The sequence below is a fragment of the Colias eurytheme genome, chromosome 10 (genome assembly GCF_061535395.1).
Source record: "Colias eurytheme isolate Ceu_HAF_F1 chromosome 10, ilColEury1 Martin Lab GWU primary, whole genome shotgun sequence".
Lineage (NCBI taxonomy): Eukaryota > Metazoa > Arthropoda > Insecta > Lepidoptera > Pieridae > Colias > Colias eurytheme.
This window is the reverse complement of record NC_142989.1, coordinates 771,938-781,345: the sequence shown is the minus strand read 5'-3', so window position 1 is coordinate 781,345 and position 9,408 is coordinate 771,938. Positions and strand designations below refer to the sequence as shown.

Here is a 9,408-nt window from a genome sequence, read left to right as displayed (position 1 = left end):
TTATTTAGGAGCTTGTTTTGCCCGCCGTTACGTATAATCCTCTCCGCTTGTCAGAGCGTCGGCTATGAATAAAATTGACGGGACTCGAAAGGTTTGGAGATCTTTCGGTTTCAAATTGTTGCTTTGCGAAAGAACTAAATGGTGGGCTGTGCTTAATTTATTGTAGGGTCAGTTTTGAATTATTTAAATTTTGTTACAGTCTTTCGTTTTTCTTTGCACAAAGGTGAACTGCTATGTTTAAATAATACGATACAATCGATAGATATAACTAAAGAACTCCAACCATCAAATCATTAAATACATATTTTATAACCTCTTCATCAATTTCCGCATTATAAAATTCAATTCTTTGATCATCAATAAAAAACACATAACCATTATGTTCATTAATAACAATCATAAAACATTAAATATCAAATTTCACATTTTTATAATCGAATACATATTTCATAACTGGCGTGGTATTTAATTTCAAATTAATTATGACTACGGCAAAATAAATTTAGCAATAGCTCGACCATGAAACGCCAGCAATAGGTGAATAAATATCACGTCTGATTAAACCTTTCCGTTTTAAATTGCAATCATTGATTGATTAATAACATCGTGCGAATGGCCTTTGTTCACAAGTAAAACAATTTACCGCATTCGTTAACGTTAACAACAGTTATGTAAAACTTTTATGGCCGCAAGAATGAGTCAAAATTGATCAGGATGTTAACTTTGCAATAACACATGTAATGAATGTTTAATGCGCTTTGATGTTTTATAACTGACGGCTAATTACAGCTGAAATGTTATAGCGTAAACAAATACGAATGATTACAAAGAACATGCCGCAAACAGGCTTAAACTTTTTATGTAGTCCTTTCACTATGAGAATAATTTAAAGATTTTATTCATATTATGTAGGAAATAAACTCCAAAAATTTCTACCAAATCAATTAAGATTATCACGATAAAAACAATTATTCAAATTAGACATGTTTTTCGTAAACAACATAAAAACCAAATATTCATTATTTTTTTGGTTTATGTAAAGTCAGACGATCACTCATATTTACTTATCTTTTTCACTATAATATATTCTTTACAATAATGGAACTCAGCATATAATTACCATTGTGTTCTAATAATTGGTTTCGGCTATAAAAACATATGAATAATGTATCCCGTCATTAGAATAACGCATTGTATCTAAATAGGGTCACATCAATATTATCCCATCCCTCATGTAATATGTATTAACGACTCCACGACTTTCCTATTCTTTAATGTCTGCCACAGCAGCTACCGGTTTTTAGCTTCTGATTGACGGCTGTCGGCTCCGCTTACATACCGACAGCTTTACTTGTGCGGTCATCCTCAACTCTATTGCTTTGTGTTAGTGGTGGTTTTTCTTTATCATCATTGTTTTTGATCGTTTCAGCGTTGGTATTTGCCGCGGCGCCGGTCAACATGGCTCGATCTTAAGTATCATCCACTTATAAATTACTTGTTTCTATTCAATCATAATCATGGCTTTAACAACTAAGCATAATCCCTTCTCGATGAATTTATTGGTTGGTTGTTGAAGTTAAACACGCCGTTAATGTGATGGAATTAAAAGTTAAATTTTAGTGCTTCGTCAAATGTTAAATTAATTTTAAGACGTCACTTAATATCAGGTGGCTCTATATTTTATGTACGTACTTTTCCCGGCTCATCAATATTGCTTTTGTAATATTTATTGTTTGTTTAATTTCTTATACGTTATGTTTATTACGTTTGTTGTTAAAAAATAGTTGGAAAGTATTGTTAAATATGTTAAATATCTTAGTGTTAGTTTAATTTCATGTTTTGCATCATTGCTAATTGTATATAAGGTATTCTAAATACGTAGGTTTAAGGTTATATAATAGATAGATAACTGATAGAGGAGAGTTACGTACCTCGAGGCTTAGATTTATTATCAAAATTATTCATAGACAGTGAAATATTTTAAACAGGCACAGACAAATTGCCCGCGATATTGTTGATAAGGGAACATTAACTGGGAGAAAGGAGAAAATTGGGTGCTTTGTTGCAAGTTTTGTTTGGAAACCAGTTGTTCTGTGAGATACCTTTCTTGAATTATATTGTCTATATGAATTAGTGGAGCTGTGAGGTACAATAATGTTATCATAATATGTCTTTTACAAGATGTTGGAATTTAATGTTTCAGGTATTTCGTTATTTGACTAGAGCCATTTACAATTGCGTAGTTGCCTGTTGCTAATGATAATTTCTCGTATTCCTACTAAGAACAAATTATGGTACCTGAGTACGTGTACTTAAATTCTAGATTTATCTTTATACCATATACCTATTCGATAGAGTATAATTTGTTTCACCTTATACAGTACAATTTATTGAAGAAAAATGCAAAACTTCACTTCATAATTTCTGGTCTCGCTTAGAAAGCCAGACTCCCATATGGTTTAATCGAATCTTTTATATCGATTAATAAATCCATTCTAAAACAGCTATCCAGATAAATTACAGTCTCGTTATAATAAATTACTCTGAGTTCAACATAAAATAGCTATTCATTACCATCCATCAAGTATGAAGAATGGCTCGTTAAATCGACGCCGGTGCAAAGTGTAAGAAATTATTTCTTGTGGTTCACTTAATTATTTATATTGGAGGCCATTTGTTATTCACTAAAAACTAAGTAGTTCTAGATATTTCAGGGATTTAATTCTGGAGAAAAATATTGATTCACTTTATGAATTCGCCAGAAATATGATGGCGGATAAGAATGTTGAATGAATTTAGCATTTATAACGGCTCTGCATAGATTATTTGTTATAGGTACATACTTACTTTGAATCAGTCGAAAAAATAAATTAATCCGTATTACTCGTATTTAAAAATTTCCTATTGTACTCTTTTGTTAATCTAGCGTTATTATATTAATTTAACTTGTTTAATTAATATAATAACGCTAGATTAACAAAAGTAATGTTTAATTTAACTTGCCTGACTGTTGCACAATTAATAGATAATTAACTTTGTACCTACTTAATTCAATGATGTAAATTAAACACTAGGGGCAATACTGTTTAGTAAAAACAATTTTGATGTATAGGGATGTTAAAATTAAATTATAATATGAAATAGAAAAATCTAAACTACAGTATTTACGTGAAACTGCTAAAAATTAAGCACTTTTAAAGTTTTAAATAACATTACGATTCACTTAATAATAAAATCATTACGTTACAATCTCTTCGTACTGTAGCACAGAAAAATAACTAGTATCTAGCTAACTGTAGGTACCTTATAATTGAAACTTAATCCATACTAATATTATAAATGCGAAAGTAACTCTGTCTGTCTGTCTGTTACTCAATCACGCCTAAACTACTGAACCAATTTTTTTGAAATTTGGTATGGAGATATTTTGATAGCCGAGAACGAACATAGGCTACTTTTTATCCCGGGAAAATGACGCAATCCCGGAAATCCCACGGGAACGGGAACTATGCGGGTTTTTCTTTGTCTGCGCGGGCGAAGCCGCGGGCGGAAACCTAGTGATTAATAAACCTTACTCATATCTATCTGAAGATCCTATAAAATTCCTTCTGGTGGTAACCCTAGATTAGCTCAAACAGCCGACCATAGAAAACAGAAACAAAGCCGCGATAACAAATGGAGGCAATTATTCATCATTAGTGATCGCTGTGATGTACATCGGCTCGTTTATCATTCGCTTTGTACGTTGACTTGTACATCAGCCTGTATAATGTATACTTATATCACAGTATTCTTATATTGCGTTTGGTACAACCCTTGAGGTGTGAAAGTGGCTCAAATGTTATCTGATTCTTATTTTAGTTGAGACTGTGTTATTAGAAGTGAAGATGTGTTCGCCAAAGGTTCTTTCGTCTTTATTGTTCGTCTGTTTTTTTTCATTGATTTTGTATCAGTAGGTCGCCATACTTTTTCATATAATCACTACTATTACCATTTATTACCTATTTCGATTTTTGTTTTGTTTCTATCAGATTTGGTTTTTTTTTAAATCGAGCATCTTTTGCAAATTCCACGTGAGACTTTTCTTTTAAACGGAAAAGTGGTCCACTGAAAGTGCGAACTCAATAAAGCAAACCAGCCCCTCTACTTTATAATATTTATATTGACATAGTTTATGCGTGTTTCTTGAAACCCACATTTCTTACGTCTTTTCTGAGAAATTATTTCAAATCAGATTATATAAACGCATTATTATCGAACCCTTTGGCATGTTTACGAAATGATAGCTATTTCAATAGTTTATCAGAAGCGAATTCGTTTGATCTTCAGATTTAATTTAAATTCCGTCTGCGATGCATCCGAATAGCGTATTGATGTGTGTCAATCGTACATCACGAATGCAAATATTATTTACTACAAGCGAATTTAAATCCTATTTTGTATGCACAGGGTGGAAATTTGTCTGTGAATATCTTAATAAATTCAAATATGTAAAGACATTGAGATTTATAACTGGCTGTAATTGTGTCTGTCTGTCTGCATTGAAATGCAGGTGGGTTGATTGTTTTATGTTCCCTCTGACGTATTATTTTTGATTATTTTGTTTACTTTGTTTGATGGAATGCCACGGAATTAGGGAAAACTGGATATGCAAAAAGGAGATTTTTTTAGAGGTTGATAACAATCGCGGCTACTGCTCAAGGAGGGCCGTTTATTATTTTTGAGTTTCATATTTTGGAAATCATTTATTGGCGATCATGGAATTACGAAATATGAAAAATATTATCTCAACTACTTTTTGGAATTAGGTAACTAAAAGGAAAGAACAATTTACTGCTACGACGTTACTAATCTAATAAAATAAAATATTATACAAAGGCAAATAAAATAAAACTTCTATTATTATTTTAACTACATATTAATACATATTCACAACACTGCACAAATCTATTTTCAAAAGGTATTTTGTTTTTTTTGTTTAGGTGGTAACCTAAAACACAATAAAATCGTTAACTTTCAAATACTCCCGTGTCGAAAGCAATTACCAAATGGGTCATTAAAAACGAAAAGGTAATATTTCAATTTGATATCAAATCGAGTTAGAGCCACTCGGCGATAAAGTTAGACAATAAAATTAATTGAACGAGCATCGAATTCGCTACACATTGCTTTGGGAACACGACACGATCTGTCACGATATATTTTTGATTTGACCTTAGCATTTATTGTCTTCAAAATACCTTTAACGACACATTTTAATCTATAGTAGATCACAATCTATACAATATAATAATAATAATAATGTATGTTACCTTCCTATATGGAGTCATTGGCAGGCCGCAGGGATGCATGTTCTTCACATTAGAAAACTTTATCAAGATATGTACAATAAAACTATAAAAACACTAATTTTTATCCATTTAGTTATACATATTAATAAAAACTAGAGTGAGTAACAAAAGTTATTCCGGTACCGGGAATCGAACCCGAGCCTCCTGGGTGAGAGCCAGGTATCCTAGCCACTAGAGTCTAGACCATACCGGAGATGGTGAGCAACGCAATAATTATTGAACTTATAGGTATTCAGAATATGCACATCTATAAGAGGACGAAAAAGTATATGAAAATGCACATAGGTAATATTTTACACTTGACTTTAAATGCGCTAGGAAAATGGTAAAAGAATCATAATATTTTTACACTTCCTTAATTATTTTGTGTGGAAAACTTAAATTATTACCTTTTTAAAAGAAATTTTCGTACACGGATGTTTTGTCACATTATAATAAGTTGAGATTGTATATCTTGTACTTTACATCGTAGGTACGTGATTCAAAAATTGTAAATTAAAATTCAAACAATAGTTCAATAAATCAAACTTGTCAATTATAATTGACGAAAATTGGTAAACATGGTATATCGCATTGTATTATATGGTAAACAGCGTCATTACCATCTCTATAAGACAGAGACTGTCCGTCAACGTCAATCTCGGTAAGGTCGGACTACACGGGGTGACAGTTAAATCTATACTTAATATGATAAAGCTGAAGAGTTTGTTTGTTTGTTTGTTTGAACGCGCTAATCTCAGGAACTACTGGTCCGATTTGAAAAATCATTTCGGTGTCAGATAGCCCATTTATCGAGGAAGGCAATATAGGCTATTGCCGCATGCTAAGACACAGCACAGCTAGTATATTATACTTATTGTAGATCCAGACTACACCCTGGTCGATCATCGACTAAGAAAAAAAGACGGGTTGCACTCCGGGATTGCCGGCAGAAGTGAAAACTTGATTATTAACGTTGAGCATGTTTGATATTTTGGAATGGTATCCGTCTTACGCTTTTTCGATCAGGTCACGTGTCCTGACGCGAGTTTAAGATTTTATACCCATTACAGAAAAAGTGCTCAACGCCGGTAAAGAAGTTTTCACTTCAAAATAGGCTAAGTTAGACGGTAAAGCTTATAATTTATGATTTAAATCGGTCGAGTAAGCAGTTTTTATTTAAATGGTAACTTAAAAACAATCAAAATTTCCTCCTTTTACTATGAGTCTCGGCACACGGCTTAACACACAATTTTTGGTACATATAACAAGAAATAGCGAACGATAATAGAGTCTGTGTCGTTAAGCGCGGCTCTATCATGTCGCCTAATTAGAAATCTATATTTATGCGACATCTATACTTAGTAAACTATGAAAAAGTGGCTGTAAATGTTCCAGAGTACAATTTTATCGCTATCTACATCATCGAAAGCCAATTTACATCGTAAGACAATTAAAATCCATAATTTACTTTAATACACATGAACGCTTAGATGGATATCAAATAATGGTAAATCTAATTAGTAGATAGCTTTATTAATGGCACTTCTTTATTTTATTATTGTTTAAATAAAAAAATGTGTATAAAAATAACAAATGGAATTCGTGAGGATAGTGTCACTTAGTTTAAAAATCTAATGTCCCCAAAGGCACTTCCATCTAGAATTTGTAAAATATATCACTTTTAACCTTTTGAACGCCAATGACATCTATAGATGTCATGCGCAATCGTGCCCTGTGCGCCAACGACACCTATACATGCCAAGAAACAGATCATAGATAAATACAAAATTAACATATTAAACCTTTACTTTTACGTGTTTTATTTATACAGTTTATGAACTGAATCCCCAGTTATTACATAATTGTACACAGTAAACAAAATTGCCAAGTAGTTATTCAAATATTTGATGACAAAAAATAACTTAATTAATGGCTAAAAAAGCATGTTCTCTCGCGCCAATGACATGTATACGTGCCTACTAGTGATGTAGTGTAATATTCAAGTAACTTCATTAAAATTTCAGCGAAATTACTCTAATTCGCTTAATTTTTGTAATAACTACAAAAAATATATAAAAGCTTAGTCACTGAGAAAAAAGGTAAATGCTACATTCTTTGGTATAATACCATATTGTCTATATTGTGGATATTGTTGATTTGAATATTTTCCTTTTCGCCAATCATGCGCATCCCTAGCACAGTATCGATATGCAATCCCTTCTGCGCCATTGACATGAATAGATGTCGGACTGGTGACGTCGTAAGCGCGTGCCGTGTTGTTAAGTGCGGAAAGTTGTAAAAATATTTTATCGAGTATTGCCGAGAGTGTGAGTGCCTTTATTAGAATATTCTTATGATACAAATTGTCGCTATGTCATATCAAAATATGGTAACCTACATATAATTAGTATTTGTAATAACTCAAGTATTAAACTAAATGATTGGAAAATAAATATGTAGTTTTAGAGCTATTACGCACTGTCGACAAGTCGCCGGCGACTGTGACTTACTATAGTTTAAATAGGGGCTTGCGCACTGTCGTCCAGGAGTAAGTCCAGTCGCCGGCGACTGGTCGACAGTGCGTAATAGCTCATAATGCAATTCCCTTTATTTAAAGGTAATAGTTGTTTTGATATTTACAAATAAACACTCCACAATAATACCTATAGTTCATATAAACTTAATAAATAAACTCGATAAGTTATAATAATATACAGCTACACATCCCTAATCAGAAGCGAGAGATTATAAAAAAAAGGATGGTTGCCCGCGCCATTGGCATGTATACATGCCAATGGGGCGTAACTGATAGAGAATAGTGCTGTAACTTGCTGCAATTTTATATGTATTTTTGTATCTCAAAAGGTTGATTTTTTTTGTTGATAGTTGCTATTTAATGTGGTCTTAAGTTTTTACAGTAGGAGATGAGGTTAAATAAATATTATTTTTGTGTTATAAGCTGTTTATTCAAATATTCAGACGTGAATTATTATGTTTATCGATAACATTTTGGAATCCCTACTATTTTCAAGGTTATCTCATTGAATTTGTGGCTTGGCGTGGAGGGCACGGCGATGCGTTTTTGCTCTGGCGGTCAAAAGGTTAAACAGGTATTAATTTTTATACAAAACCACATAGTGTGGCTCCAACATTCCCCGAGTCAAGCAAATCCGATGTTATCCGCCGGCGCTTTGTTTGTCCTTAAGCGGACCCAAAATGAATGGCTATTGTGATGGGAGACAATAACTCCTGTTTTTCTGAACCTCTCCGAATGGTATTAATTATCATACGCGCTAGCCTGGGAATGTGTTTAATATTAATGCTTTTATATAGGGATAAAGAAACTTGAACGTATTGGCGAAACTCGATCCCGATGAACTCTCAAACGGGGATTACGACCCCTACTTTGTGTATCAAAATTGCCTGGAATATAAGTTATTGGTAAATTATTTTGGTAGGTGTAACTTGTGTCTAGACTTTGTGTTATTACCTGGTTTAAATTTTTTGTAATAAATACATTTTTAAAAGAACTTTTAAACAACTGACCGGTGGTAAAATTTTTAAGGATATCTAATAATTGCCCGTAGTGCACTAACTCTCGTGTGACATTTGTGGCTACAACAGGCTATGGCTGAAAAACAGCGGTGAAAGCACTGGCCTTTTAGTCATTGCTTCCACCATATGCTGAGTCCATAGCCTTTTCGTAGTAAACTGTTATTTTTCTTGTGTATTTTTTTTGTTTATGTGTTTGATTTTTACTGCGAATAAATTCTTATTCTATTCTATTCTAATAAAGTCTAGCTTTAAGTAACATTTACTAGCCCGATATTACAGCTACAAACTAGTTTTTTACCCACATTATAAATGCTTTCAATTGGCTCCTTCAATCCAACAATCTGTAATTAGCCAACAATATTCTCTTCAAAGGGAATAAACACGCAGACGTCGTGCGAACAAAAACATCAGAACCACATGACAATCCTATAGCGACACGTGTGTTGAATATAGTGTATTGATTGCAAATACATATGTACTTTTAAATTATGTGTTCTGTTTACATAGTTTCAAGGAAAAA

At 32.7% G+C, this 9,408-nt stretch overlaps 1 non-coding gene across 1 annotated transcript; it reads right to left on the bottom strand.

Moving 5' to 3' along the window:
• Positions 1 to 5,465: 5,465 nt before the first annotated feature.
• On the bottom strand, positions 5,466 to 5,544 carry TRNAE-CUC (transfer RNA glutamic acid (anticodon CUC)). The gene has a single exon. It is a non-coding gene; the product is annotated as a tRNA-Glu (tRNA).
• Between the last annotated feature and the right edge of the window lie 3,864 nt (positions 5,545 to 9,408).